Source organism: Crocodylus siamensis, chromosome 2 (genome assembly GCF_052110815.1).
Source record: "Crocodylus siamensis isolate JL-2025a chromosome 2, ASM5211081v1, whole genome shotgun sequence".
Lineage (NCBI taxonomy): Eukaryota > Metazoa > Chordata > Crocodylia > Crocodylidae > Crocodylus > Crocodylus siamensis.
In genome coordinates this window covers 258,294,083-258,306,923 of record NC_143396.1, presented here as the reverse complement: position 1 = coordinate 258,306,923, position 12,841 = coordinate 258,294,083, and positions in this window count along the sequence as shown.

The following is a 12,841-nucleotide window of genomic DNA, read 5'->3' as shown; positions in this document are numbered from 1 at the left end:
TAAATTGCCCCCAAAAATATGCTGTTTCAATATTGTTCCCGTTTTGCCTTTCTCAGCCCCACCTTAGCACTGATTATTCTATAAGACTTAGGAAGGAAAAGGCACTGAACTAGTTTTATCCAGCTTTGTTACCTGGAGAAGCAGAGAAGGGACACACAGCACTTTTTTCCAAGGGAACACTGCAAACATCCCTAATTAGAAGAAAAAGGTTGGCAGCCCTGCTCATTAGATACAAAGTTCAATCCATTTTCACTCTAATCCTTTTATAGACTCTCAGAAAAGGATCCTGATTGTACCAATTTAAGTGGTTGGTCTGGCTGCAGCCCTGCTCCTAGGTACCACAGAGGTAATAAACTAACTACCCATAGCAACCTGGCTAGTATCATAAACTTGGCAAAAGTTTCTGAATTATAATTAGGCCTCCCAAGCACAATGCACTGGTGGAGCCCCTGTAAAGTATCAGCCCATGTGAATGCACTACTGTCCTCCACCGTGTCAGACAACACTTTCTCATGTGCTACTACATGTGTCATCCTCTAATGGGTGCAGCCTAAAGGAATGATAAACCCTAAACCTCCTGCAACTAATGGAGATTCTCCATCAGTTGCAAGACTTAGGTGATGGGATTTGTTTTGCAACAAGAGATCCTGCATTCTACTCCACACTTGTCAGTGAAGACATTGGGAGAAAAGTAGGTGACTGAAGGCCATCACTAACTGCTCCTATTTCAAGCACTGAAGGAAGTGTTAAAAGCTGTTCCAGATATTGTGCAGAAAAAGGACAATTACTACTGCTACACACTAAGATCTGTCTTTCATTATAATACCTAAATGGAGGTAAACATAATCCCTTGGAGAAACACAAATCTTAAGTGACGGTTTATATACACTCCATGTGGCAGACCTGGAAAGGGTTAATTAAGAGCCCCATTACAGCTTCTCAAGCTGTGACCAAGCACCCAATTAAAAACAGCCGCTATAAAACAAGCAGGGCTAGGGAGGTGATACTTCTCCTCTATGCAGCATTGGTCAGGCCGCAGCTGGAGTACTGAGTCCAGTTTTGGGCACTGCACTTCAGGAGGGATGTGGATGGCCAGGAGAGGGTTCAGAGGAAGGCCACTCATTTGGTTAAAGGCCTTCAGAAAAACCCCTATGTGGACTGACTGGGAGACCTGAACCTCTTCAGCCTCCGCAAGAGGAGGCTGAAAGGTGATCTCGTGGCCGCCTACAAACTCATCAGGGGGGCCAGCAAGAAATAGGGGATACAGTGTTTACCAGAGCACCCATCAGGGTAACTCAAAATAATGTCCACAAACTGGAAGACAGCAAAGTCAGATTGGACATCAGAAAAAAATTCTTTACAGTGAGGGTTGCCAAAATATGGAATAGGCTTCCAAGGGAGGTGGTCCCCTTCTTGGAGGTATTCAAAAGGAGATTGGATAGACACCTGGCTGGGATCATCTGACCCCAGTGCTCATTCCTGCCCAGGGCAGGGGGTCGGACTCTATGATCTAATAGGTCCGTTCCAATCCTAGCGTCTATGGAACTATGAAAACGCTGCAGGGGCATGAGAACAGGGCATTAGGTAGAGAAATTTCAGGGGTACAGGTTTAGAGAAAATGAAGGGGAAGTTGGAAAGTAGTAAGGGAATTAATGAGAGATAAAAGGAGTGGTCTTTGGGTGTTTAATGCTGTGTCCTTGGGCTGGAATGTAAAGGAGATCATGGGTGTTTCCCTTCCTCCTCTCCCTTCAAAAGGAAAAATGATAACCCCAGAGGAAAGGGCAGCAAGAACTACTGAATTCTAGACTGAATACAGACTGCCTTAACTTTGTGGTCTGAGCTCTGTTTCTCTGAGAGAAGCACTTCCTAACCCACCCAGACAGAAAAGGCCACAAGTGATAAGAGGGCTGCTAAACTAGATCTGGCAGTAATTAAGAGCCATGAATACTGACTGTGTCCTCTGACACCTCTGGACAGATAAACCCTGTTTGTCTCTACGTATTTTCACATTCCCATGAGATGAAGCAAAAAGAGGAGGATGTAAACTTCTCCTATGAAAAAAGGGCCACAATACAACTTGGTTGTTACAGATTTCATCCCCCATTTCACATTGTCTTATGAGTCAAAGACAAGGAACAAATGACGAGGCAATTTTAAAAAGGTCATAGAAAATGTCCTCATATGAGACTTATTCCAAAGCCCAGTGAAGACAACAGACTTCCCATAGACTTCAACGTAATATGCATGGGGCACAGATTGTCCATCAGATTCTCTGACCCAGAGGCAAAGAATATGGAATTTAGAGGGAAGCTGAATAGCTTCATGACAGAAACAGTAGTCCATTCCAAATGCTTATTATTGTAACATTAGTCCAACCCCAGACTGCTTATTATCAGAACCCCACACCCATCTCCTCCACCAGTATTAATATTTGTCTGCTTCTCTCAGATAACTCTTCACATCTTTTTGCTCCTTATCCCCAGTGTCTCCCCATAAATGACCCTCAAACCACTGGCTTCCCTCTGTTCTCCTGTCCCTACTTGTCCAGTGTTCTCAAGGAGTGAGGCAACAGCAACAATATAAAACATGCAGTTGTACCACTAAGGTGTTCATATTCAATTGCATGACTATATTGCCTCTGTTTCTTTATTTGGTGAAGAATGTAGTATATCCTTCCGGGTACTGTAAAAAAAAGATGAATATATAGTTATACATGTTAATCAGATCTCATGTTTTGCTATGGCATAAGTCAGCTTACTGCTGCAAGAGGTTGTCAAGGAATGTTTTTCCCCTCCTATGCAGGACTGCACAACTGATGAGCTGAAATACATAGGGATATTTCATCTTTCCTCCGAAACCTCAGTTAACGAACTGTGAGAGAAAGGATATTAGATCTGAAGACCAATGAAACCAGTATGGCCAGACCTACATTCTGTTCCCTCCGCACCCACAGATGATGCTAGTTTCTGACTATGACGGGTGTCGGCAGCACATCCATCCCTCCCAGCACTTGAATTAAGCACAAACTAAAGCTGCTATGAAATATACGGGTGAGGGGGAGGACCCTCAAACAGAAAGCTTCCTCATTCTGGCATTTCAATACCCTTATGTTTTCCATATGTTCAGGAACAGCTATATGAAGAGCTTTCCCTGATAGATTAAGGAAAATAACAAAGCAAAAAATAATGACAGCAAGTTATCAGGAGAAAGCACAGAGCATGTCACATGTAGCATCCTCTCCCCTGCCTCACAAAGTGATAGCTCACTTGGCAGAGTGCAACCTGTAGAAATGTCAAGGTGCGGTATATAGAGAAAAAAATTGTAACAGCTACAGATGCCACAATCACAACATCGGGAATGTCTGAAGTCGGACACCTGGAAACTACTTTTGAAAATGTCTGGGACTAATATTCCAAGGATCAGCCCTGTGCAGGCCCAGGAACTGAACGCAGCTCTTCAGAGATCTTTTAGTCACAAGATCATCCTTCTCTTTCCACCAGCTTCCTGCCTCCATGAGATTTTATTGTATTCAAAATGCCCCTAACTTGGTTTAATGAACTCCTCTGTATTGTACTATACTAATTTGGGTTCATAATCAGAGAGGTCATTGTTAATACCACAGCACCACCTAGTGGGTAAAGGGACTTTTCAACCGTTACCCTTGTTTTTTGGTGATATCTTTTATTGAACCAATTGCAGAGTTGGGCGAGATGTTAAACAAGCTTTGAGGTACAAAATGCCCTTCTGGTGGTCTGGGAAAGAAGCAGTTACAATGTAAGCTAAATATGAGGCAAAGCAATACAAGAAGCAAGGGGTTTTTTGGTGATATTTTTATTGGACCAATTGTATAAAGTTTGTCAAATATATCACCAAAAAATCCCTTACTTGTCACACGTTTCCTGGACTATCATGGCTACAACAACCCTTGAGCCCTACCAGAGATAAAACAATGACATTTACTTAATTCTGTTACCTAAATGAAAATAGTTACTTGAAGAAGTGGATGAGGGCTGTAAAATGTGGAGTAGAGACTGTTTAAGTGACTATTTTCATTTACATAATGGAGTTAAACAAAAGTCATTGTTTATCTGGTATTTAGCTTAGATTACACCTGCTTTTTTGCTAGACCTGAAGAGGCCACTTTGTGTGTGAAAGCTTGGCTAACATCTCTCTCAATTTTTCAGTTGGACCAATAAAAGATATTGCCAAAAACCTTGTTTCTTCTAGATTCACTAGACCATCGTAAATGAAACACTGCTCTAATCCTATTACAGTCTTGTGATGAGTAAGACACTTAATTCATAAGGAATTTGATACATTCTTTGTAAACAAAGATGAGAGTTTTTCTAGAAACTGAAAGGGGATTTTCTCTAATAGGTTAAGCAGTACAAAGCACCTCTGCCCTCTGTACCCTATTAAGCTACCATAAAGTTCAGCTTCTGACTTGAGTTTCTTAAAGTCTGAGGTGTCCAGGTTCCTGAGGTTTGGTTTAGGCACATCTTACCATGAGTTCAAATAGACAACCTGGGTGGGAGTAATGGGAATAGGAATGATCACCTAGTAGTAAATGCAAATCCAATTCCCATTCTTGGTCAGATTTCTTGCACGGGGGTGGGGTCATCTACATGTTCATTAATGTGCTGTAATTATGGCGCATGAAGTTAAATACCTGTAATGACAGGTACTAACTTAATGCACCATAATCGGTGCTACTGTGCACTAGCGAAAACAGTCTTTTTATGACATTAATGCACAGTAAACTAAATCTACTGTACATTAGCATAGGGTTCGCCCACCATGCTAATGTGCAGTAGAATTAGTCTACTGAGCTCGAAGCATCTCATGCAGACACGTCCAGTATGTTTTCTTACTATATGGTTTACCACTTTATATTTGGAATCTACACTGTTAGGCAAAGGTACTTGATTAAGACAATGAATTTTGTCCTTTTAGGTCCGTAAGAAGACAAACTACAACATTAACAGAGGAGTAAACTTACTTAATTAATCTTAATGGGCAGACACCTTTCAAGCCAAAGAATAGCCAAGTAAATGCTATAATTGTGAAACAATTTGTAGTGTTTGTTTTTACTGTGTGAGCCTTATATCAAGGCCCCAAAATTTCCTTATGATATACTGAACTATGAAGTACTAATCATGTCTGCAGCAACGTCCAGCCTTAGCATGCAACAGAATAAATACAAAACCTATACTAAATGACCTGGAGGAATTCTCTTGTTTCCTAAAATCCTAAACGTGTCTAAAATATGGATCATTGTATCAGACATTAGATGCAGTACATGAGGATTCATTTTCATTTAAAAAGATGGCCTACAGGATATAAAGCTGTGATATTCTAGTATGTAAACATATCTTTTGGTTGTTTAGCTAGCTGATGTTCTTAGTGAAGTCTTGGAAAATGAGGGGGAAATTATGTCCTTATTTTGTTGCTGCCCTTAGCCATAAGATGCTAGATTGCTGCAGTAAAGCACAAAGGAATTTTGTAAATTTTCTATAAAACTTGGGGTAGCAAAAGAGGTCCTTTCTTCAAAACCTTATAATTAGTTTAGAATGAGCATTCCTTTGCCTAATAACATTTTCTGGTATTAAGTAATAAGGAGAGCCAAGTATAATAAAAAACAGAAATTCCATGGAAAACACAAGTAGGAGTTGCTGCTATACAGGATCAGATCAGTGAGTCTGTTATATCTTTTACTTTAGCTCTGGCTGTGAAAAAGAGCTGAAGATTCAGAAGAAGATGAATGCTCCTCATCTGTTTAATGTTCCCTGACAATTATGCTCCTATACTTCTTCTCAAAGTAAATCCAGGACATCATTCCCCAGGGCTGTTGAAATTCACTAAGAAACACACATGAAAATAACAGATATGGGTCTGAACTACAGAACTTGGCTCTGATTGTCCAAATCAACTTTCACCAAAATTTCAGGAGAGTTACAGTTCTAGGATTTTGATTGATCCCACAATATGGTTGAGGTAGTATGGCCACTCATAATTTTGTCATAAATCTGGAATAAATCTAAAGCCTCAGCTCCTGAAGTATTGTGACTTAACTGAGAATGCTGGTTTTCATTTTAAGAAAAGTAGGTTTCGAAGGTCCCTGAAAGACATTATACTTAAGACATAATTAACCAGTTAATCATATCTTAAATAATAACTTGGCCACATGTTCATACAATTAATGGTTCAATAAAACAGGGAATAGGCCACAAAGCTATTACATAAAATATGTGTAAAAACTTAGTGGCTGGTTCCCACTGTGCATCAAATTGAATGTGTGGCCAGGCCGGCTCCTAATCTCAAAGGTGCTTCAGGGCCCTTGATTCCAATGTGCTCCTGAGGACGGAAGCACTGATCAGCTGACTGCCTTTCCCAGCCCTGGGGTACATTTATAGCCTTGACTCCAATACATCCCTGAGGCTTGGAGCCCCAATCAACTGACTGCTGCTCTCAGACTCTGTGGCGCATTGCAGCCAAGGACTCTGTTGCACCCCAAACCTGGGAACAGCAGTCAGCTGATCACCTTGGCCACATATTCAATATGGTGTGACTGGGATCTGATCCCTGATCCCACAATCATGCCTCCATGCACATGTAGCATGGCAGGAAGCATGACCGTTGGGATCATGGATCAGATCTCATTGCATCTTTAACTGAATATCTGCCAAGGGCCTAATCTACACAGATGCACAGAACACGTTGAAAGCATATTCAAACAAGCTTGCAGTCATCCTGAAAGGTCAATTACCAATTTAATTAAAGAACCTCAAATATAGTGTTTTTAAAATATCATGCATTTTAAGTTCCTCTCCTGAGTTTGTGCAACCTGGTCCAGGTTTTTTGAGCTGTTGGAGCTGGTGAGGATTTTAGGGGCTTGTGACAAAATTCAGTTCGGAATCCTGGTTGCAATTCTGTAGCCCTTTGTCTCAGCTCCAGAGTGTGAAAACATCCAGGCTCATCTCAAGAAAACAACCAGTCCATCTGCAGACCCAGCATAATAGGAAAATTGTTCTGATTACACTGTAAAGTGAACTGATCCCCAAAAAAACAAACACTAATTTTGGCATCTAGCATAGGGCCTGCAAACAACAAAGTGCATGGAGTAGGATTGTGTCATTATGCCTGCACAGCTTTGATTATGTTTGGGATGTAGACAAAAGGCCCTGTGCTAAAAAGACATTCCCTGCTGTAGTATTATAAAACAGTGACTATACATTTGCAATCCTGTTTTCTTGCAGTGGCTGCCCCACATATTAGATAAAAGTATAATACTTAGTTATTGCTCAGGAGTTACACATTTAGTTCAGTCAGTAAGGCAAATAGTTTTAATGCTGGTGTTCCTACTTCCTATGTGGGTATCTACTTGTCCTGAGTATCTTGCAGGTTTACAGTCAATATTATAAAGAATCAGAAAGTTTTCCTTACTTAATTTTCTCTTTAAGACAATTTGTTCATGCTCCAGGCCAGATTAGCCAAATCAATTCCAAATCCATGAGTCACTGAAGAACCATATGCGGCCCTACTACTGACAAACGTCCTCCACCCCCACCTGGATCTTCAGATGTTTCCAAATCATTTGGCAGGCATCCTATGTGAAGGCCCAAGCTGGGGGAGTCAGATGCCCCCAAGTTTTGCTTGCCCTCAGGAGCAAGCTAGGGAGGAGTCTCCCATTGACATAAAGGAGGCGCAAAGCCAAGATCTTCCCACTGGAAGTGAAAGTGGGAGGTTAACTGTATATTAACTCCATGGGTACTGCTCAATTCCAGAAAAGCAGTTGTCTCCAGTGACTAGGAAAACCGCCTTAGTGGTCATGTTATTATTTTTCTTTAAGATAATTTTTCATGTTCCAAGCCAAATCACCCAATTCCAAATCCATGAGTCAGTCAAGAACCATAAGTAACCCTACGACTAGCAAATATCCTCCACCCCACTGAGGCTTCAGACGTTTCCAAAACCTTTGGCAGGCATCCTACATGCAGGCCCAAGCCCGGAGGCTTGGGGTTCGGATGCCCCTGAGTTTTGCCCTCAGCCATAAGGCCACAGGACCAAGCTAGGAAGGAGTCTCCCATTTCCATAAAGTGGGCATAAAGCCAAATCTTCCCACTCGAGCAGCAAGTGGGACATTTACTATACATTACCCCCATGGGTACTACCCCATCCCAGAAAAGCAATTATGCCCGGGTGTGACTAGGAAAACCACCCTGGTGGTCATGATATTTCCCCTGCCAGGGTCATGGTATTTTTGCTTACTTCCTCAAAAGGATTGAAGTTTGGATCACTGATATATTAAATACTGTGCTGTGTGCTCACCCAGATCACCAAAATCTTTCAGCATCTGGTACCTTGATCTTCGAATGGATCCAGAAATGTGTTTCATTTTGAAGGGTTTGCACATGTCCAGTGATTACTTTCTGCCCCACTAATCTTCTCCTCTTTCTGCCATGAATGGGATTCTTCATTTCCTGCTCTCAGCAAGTGTGAAGTGTTACTGTGTACTGTTGGAGTACTGAAATGGGTCACCCTGTGAAGGCTGCATGTCAGTAGTGATAAAGTCAGATGGGAATACACCACAATGCAAATTGTGCCCTTAACTGGACCCTAAAGCTCACTGAAATCAAGCAAGTTGCTTGGTAGAACTGAAGGCATAAAAAAGAACTGACTCTCAGGATTCAAGATTCCTTTCAATTACTATCCTTATTATTTCCCTGCTGCTCCTGCTATGCTTGTTCTTTCTGCTGTCCCAAAGACTCCTTGCATGGAAGAGCCCTGTTTAATGGACAATACAGAGGTGGCCTTACAGCCAGATGAAATCATTAGAGTGTGGAGTTCATCCTCTCTTTTGATAACATACTTGAAAGATAAGTGTTCACTTCACCTCTTTGCTCTTGAGAAAACTGACTGACCTGCCCTCAGCCTCCTTTGCCCCTACCACTTGGATCTTCTAGGGAGCCAAGAGTAACTTAAGAGCCTTAGGTTAGCAATCCATCAGCAGGAATCGTCTTTGCTGCTTTAACATAAAGGCCTTTGATTTAGTAAATCACCACTTGCCACTATCTTGGCCTCACTTGTCCATCTCTCTGTGCCTTTATACCACTCTCATCCTTGTAGTGTCTGAATGTCTATGTGCCAGAGGGAGTAATCTCAAAATGGTTCTCAAAGTATAGAAAAGGGGTGGCTCTGATTAAGTGAGATTACAAAGAGAATAGGTGGTATCTGTCATACTACTGCCCCCTGACATTTACTTCTCTTGGGAGCTTCTCCACACATGCTAACCAAACAGAAATAATTCTCACCTCTGGACCTCTCCCTATATTCACAGCTCACTAAGACAAATATTAGCAAAGCACATAGGCCTTTTCCACATCCCCTTCTGTGTCTGTCCCGTGGAGGTACATGGGGCAAGGAGAAAGTAATAGGTAAAAATAAAAGAAGCAATCAGGGGAACAGGAAAAAGCTAGGGAATGAGAGCTCTGAAATAATTAAATCTATAATAAGAGGAGACAGAGTGAAGAAAAGGAATTATAAGTTAAATAAAGTATTTTTAGGAAATCCTTTATCCAAGAAGACAGTACCTCTTTGAAAACAGGCAGCCCTTCCTCCTTCCCTCCATTCATTCCTTCCTTCCCTCCCCATAATAATGGCCAAGAAGAAGCTATCTTTTGGCAATTCCTGTTTGCTATCCCTGTTCCTTCTCCTTCAAGAAGGGTGCTATATTTTGGTTTTCAAGGGTTACTACAGTTTATATTATATCATAAACAAAATCCCTCCCCCCATGCTCCCATTTTTGTGTGAATTATTTAACCAACTCAGCTTTTTAATATCTGGAAGCCATCAATTCTTTTGAGGAGGAGAAAACAAAGCTCTCCATCTCTTCACCCCCACTTCAGTTTTTTTATATTATTATTCATTAGATTGCATTAGTACCTGGAGACCTCAGCCAGACTGGACTGCCATGTTGCTGGTGGCTTTAGAAAATAAGCTAACTGAATACTCCCTGCCCCAAAGAGCTTATATTTTAATACTCCAGTTACAATAGATGGGTGAGATGACCAAATGGGTAGCTAAAGCTGCTTTTTCGAAAAGGAATGACATATACTTGGTTTATAGGTTAGTTATAGGACCATGACACTGAAAAAGGATCACTTAGGTCATTGATTTCAGGCCCTCTTCTCTCAGGCAATGATATAATAGACTTTTAGTCCACATGGATGTACAAGGACATGAACTCCAGCCTTTTCAGCACACCACATGCCATAGAACACTCTGAGTTCCACCAGCAACTTTGGATCTTAGACCAGGAGTCTAAGATGCTATAAAGTGCCAGAAGAAAGCAGTAAAGACAGAGCATCTCTTACTTCAGAGATGATACCTTTTATTAAACCAACTAAGAATCTTTGGTCTAACAAATGGTATCATCTCTGAACCAAGAGTTCTAGAGTTTAGCATTGCTTTTAGTCTCTGACCAACACAGCTACCAAATACATCCCTGTATTCATATGTCACATTTTGGATTCTTGGAGGGGCCAACACTATGCATATAACTTCCTGCCCCACAAAAGGTGTGTTTGCCAGAACAAAAATCTTTCCTGATCTAATTAAGACTAGGGGAATACATGCATCCTTTCAGACATGGAGAGTTGCTAAACCAATACACGGTCTCTCCAAATTTCCCCTCATAGGGAAATGTTCTCCCCATTTCTAGGTGCTAGGTTTTTCCTTTTAAAATATAAATTAGTTATTGTCTGGGAGGGCCTCTCCATGAGTAAACATATTCAGAGTAAACATATTCATGACATCCTGATTACTCCTTTTCAGCCTTTCTTTAGTTGCCAAAGAAACTCAGTTTACCACTTGAAAGCCATTATCATATTCTGCAATTCTGGCGCTATTCTAACATATAAGAAATACATTTTATATCAAATGCTATAATACACAGAAGCATAAGGATGTTAAAGCTACATACAGCTCAATGTTACCTATATGTAGAGACTACATATGCCATACCAGTAAAATACACTCAAGAACATATACATGACATCCTGTGAATGCCCAGTTCATAACAAACATTAATTTAGTATATGCTCAGTCACAGATAGCAAATAAACTGAAATATAAAGTATGAAAACAGCCTAGAAATCCTCTGAATTTGTAAACAGGCTCTAGCTTCCATTTACAGTAATCTGTGTTTGTTGGTTTCCCTAATGGTTTAGCTAACCCTGTTTTCGGTCTCTTCATCGAAGCAATACACTTAAAATAAAATCAGTTTGACACACAGTTCCATTCCTTTTTCCTAAGCATCTGATCAGTGAAACTATTTCCCTATCGGCAGCAAAGCCACCACCTTTTCTTCAGATCTCTGATGTTTGATCATGGAAATGCTGTACATAATTACTTTTAATAAACAGAGTGTTGGTTTTTACAGCCCAAGTGGCAGACATTTTTTAAGCTTGGTACAAAATAATTTCTCACCAGAATGACGTGAATTTTGTCAGCAGGTTATTTGGCCAGCTTTTTTATTTTTTTGCACTTATAATATTCACAGGAGAAATACAGTGTGAGTCACGGTGACACTGGTGATTAAGACCAGGCTCTGTAGTGCAGTAGTTTCCCACATAAACACCTCTTCTAACATCTCAATTCTGGCCTGCAATTCCCTTGTTATCCCACTCCCGTGTCACACAGACCAGACAGTCTTGGCCCTGCAGTTCCATTTCTTGGTCTCCAAATGGATCTCTCTGATACAACTCAAACAATCTGTGATAATCTCCATTATCCTAATCCTGGGCTGACTCCTGCCCATTTTATACTTTCTAATGACCTGAAGCTTTAACCTTCTTTGTTCTTACTATTCCAGGCCATGAAGCCCATTAATTGTAGAAGAACTATAGATTTGATAAATTTAACCTTTTTTCTGACTCTCAAATTATACAACATCTGATTTATGACTTTCTAAAGTGTACTTAGCTGGTTTAATCATGTTTTCTGAATAAAATATGTCCCCTACACACAAAATGAACACTGTTTATTTGTTACATGTGAATGATATTTTCTGAGTCAAATGTTATTTTCTGTTCCTTTGATTGGAAATTTTCTGTATATTTAAACAGTGAACCACAAATAGCAAAAAAACTGCTCATTTTCGGTTTTAAGGATATTTCTACCAATAATGACTCCTCCATAACACTTGTGCCAAAAGCAACCAGGTAGCCAAATGTTAATAGAAAGCTAGCAAGGGCATCAAATATCTTGAACTGCAAACCCTCTTTCTCAAGCAGGCTCTCAAAAACATGTTCCTCTTCTTCAACCAGCTTCACTTCCTTTTTCCCACCATAGGCCTACTAATGCTATTCTAGCTGTGGCTCTGCTACCCACTTCTGACCTGCTGTTTCTGTTTGGAGCCCATAATCAGCACAGAATCCTGGAGCATTAGGAGAAAGAGTCTATGGCAGCAGTTCCCAGTCTGCACCAGTGGTAAGCAGACAACCTGTCAGTGGTACGTGTTAGCAGATTTATTTCAATTACTTTATATGAGAAAAATTTGCTGGTGGTACTTAAGATTGAACTGAAAAAATTGCTTGTGGTACTTAAGGTTGTATCATTTTAAATTGGTGGTGCACAATCTGTCAGAATTTGGGAACCGCTTGGAACCCTTAAATTAGACAGAAAAAAAAGAACTGTTAAATCCAGGCCCACATTTCTCTTCTGAAACAAAATTACAGTTGAGAAATGTTGCTGTAGAGAGATGAGGGAGGCATCAGCAGGCTGTTTTGTGTCTGCAAGCTAACAAGAGGGCACACAATGTGGTTATCAGTAATCCAGGCCA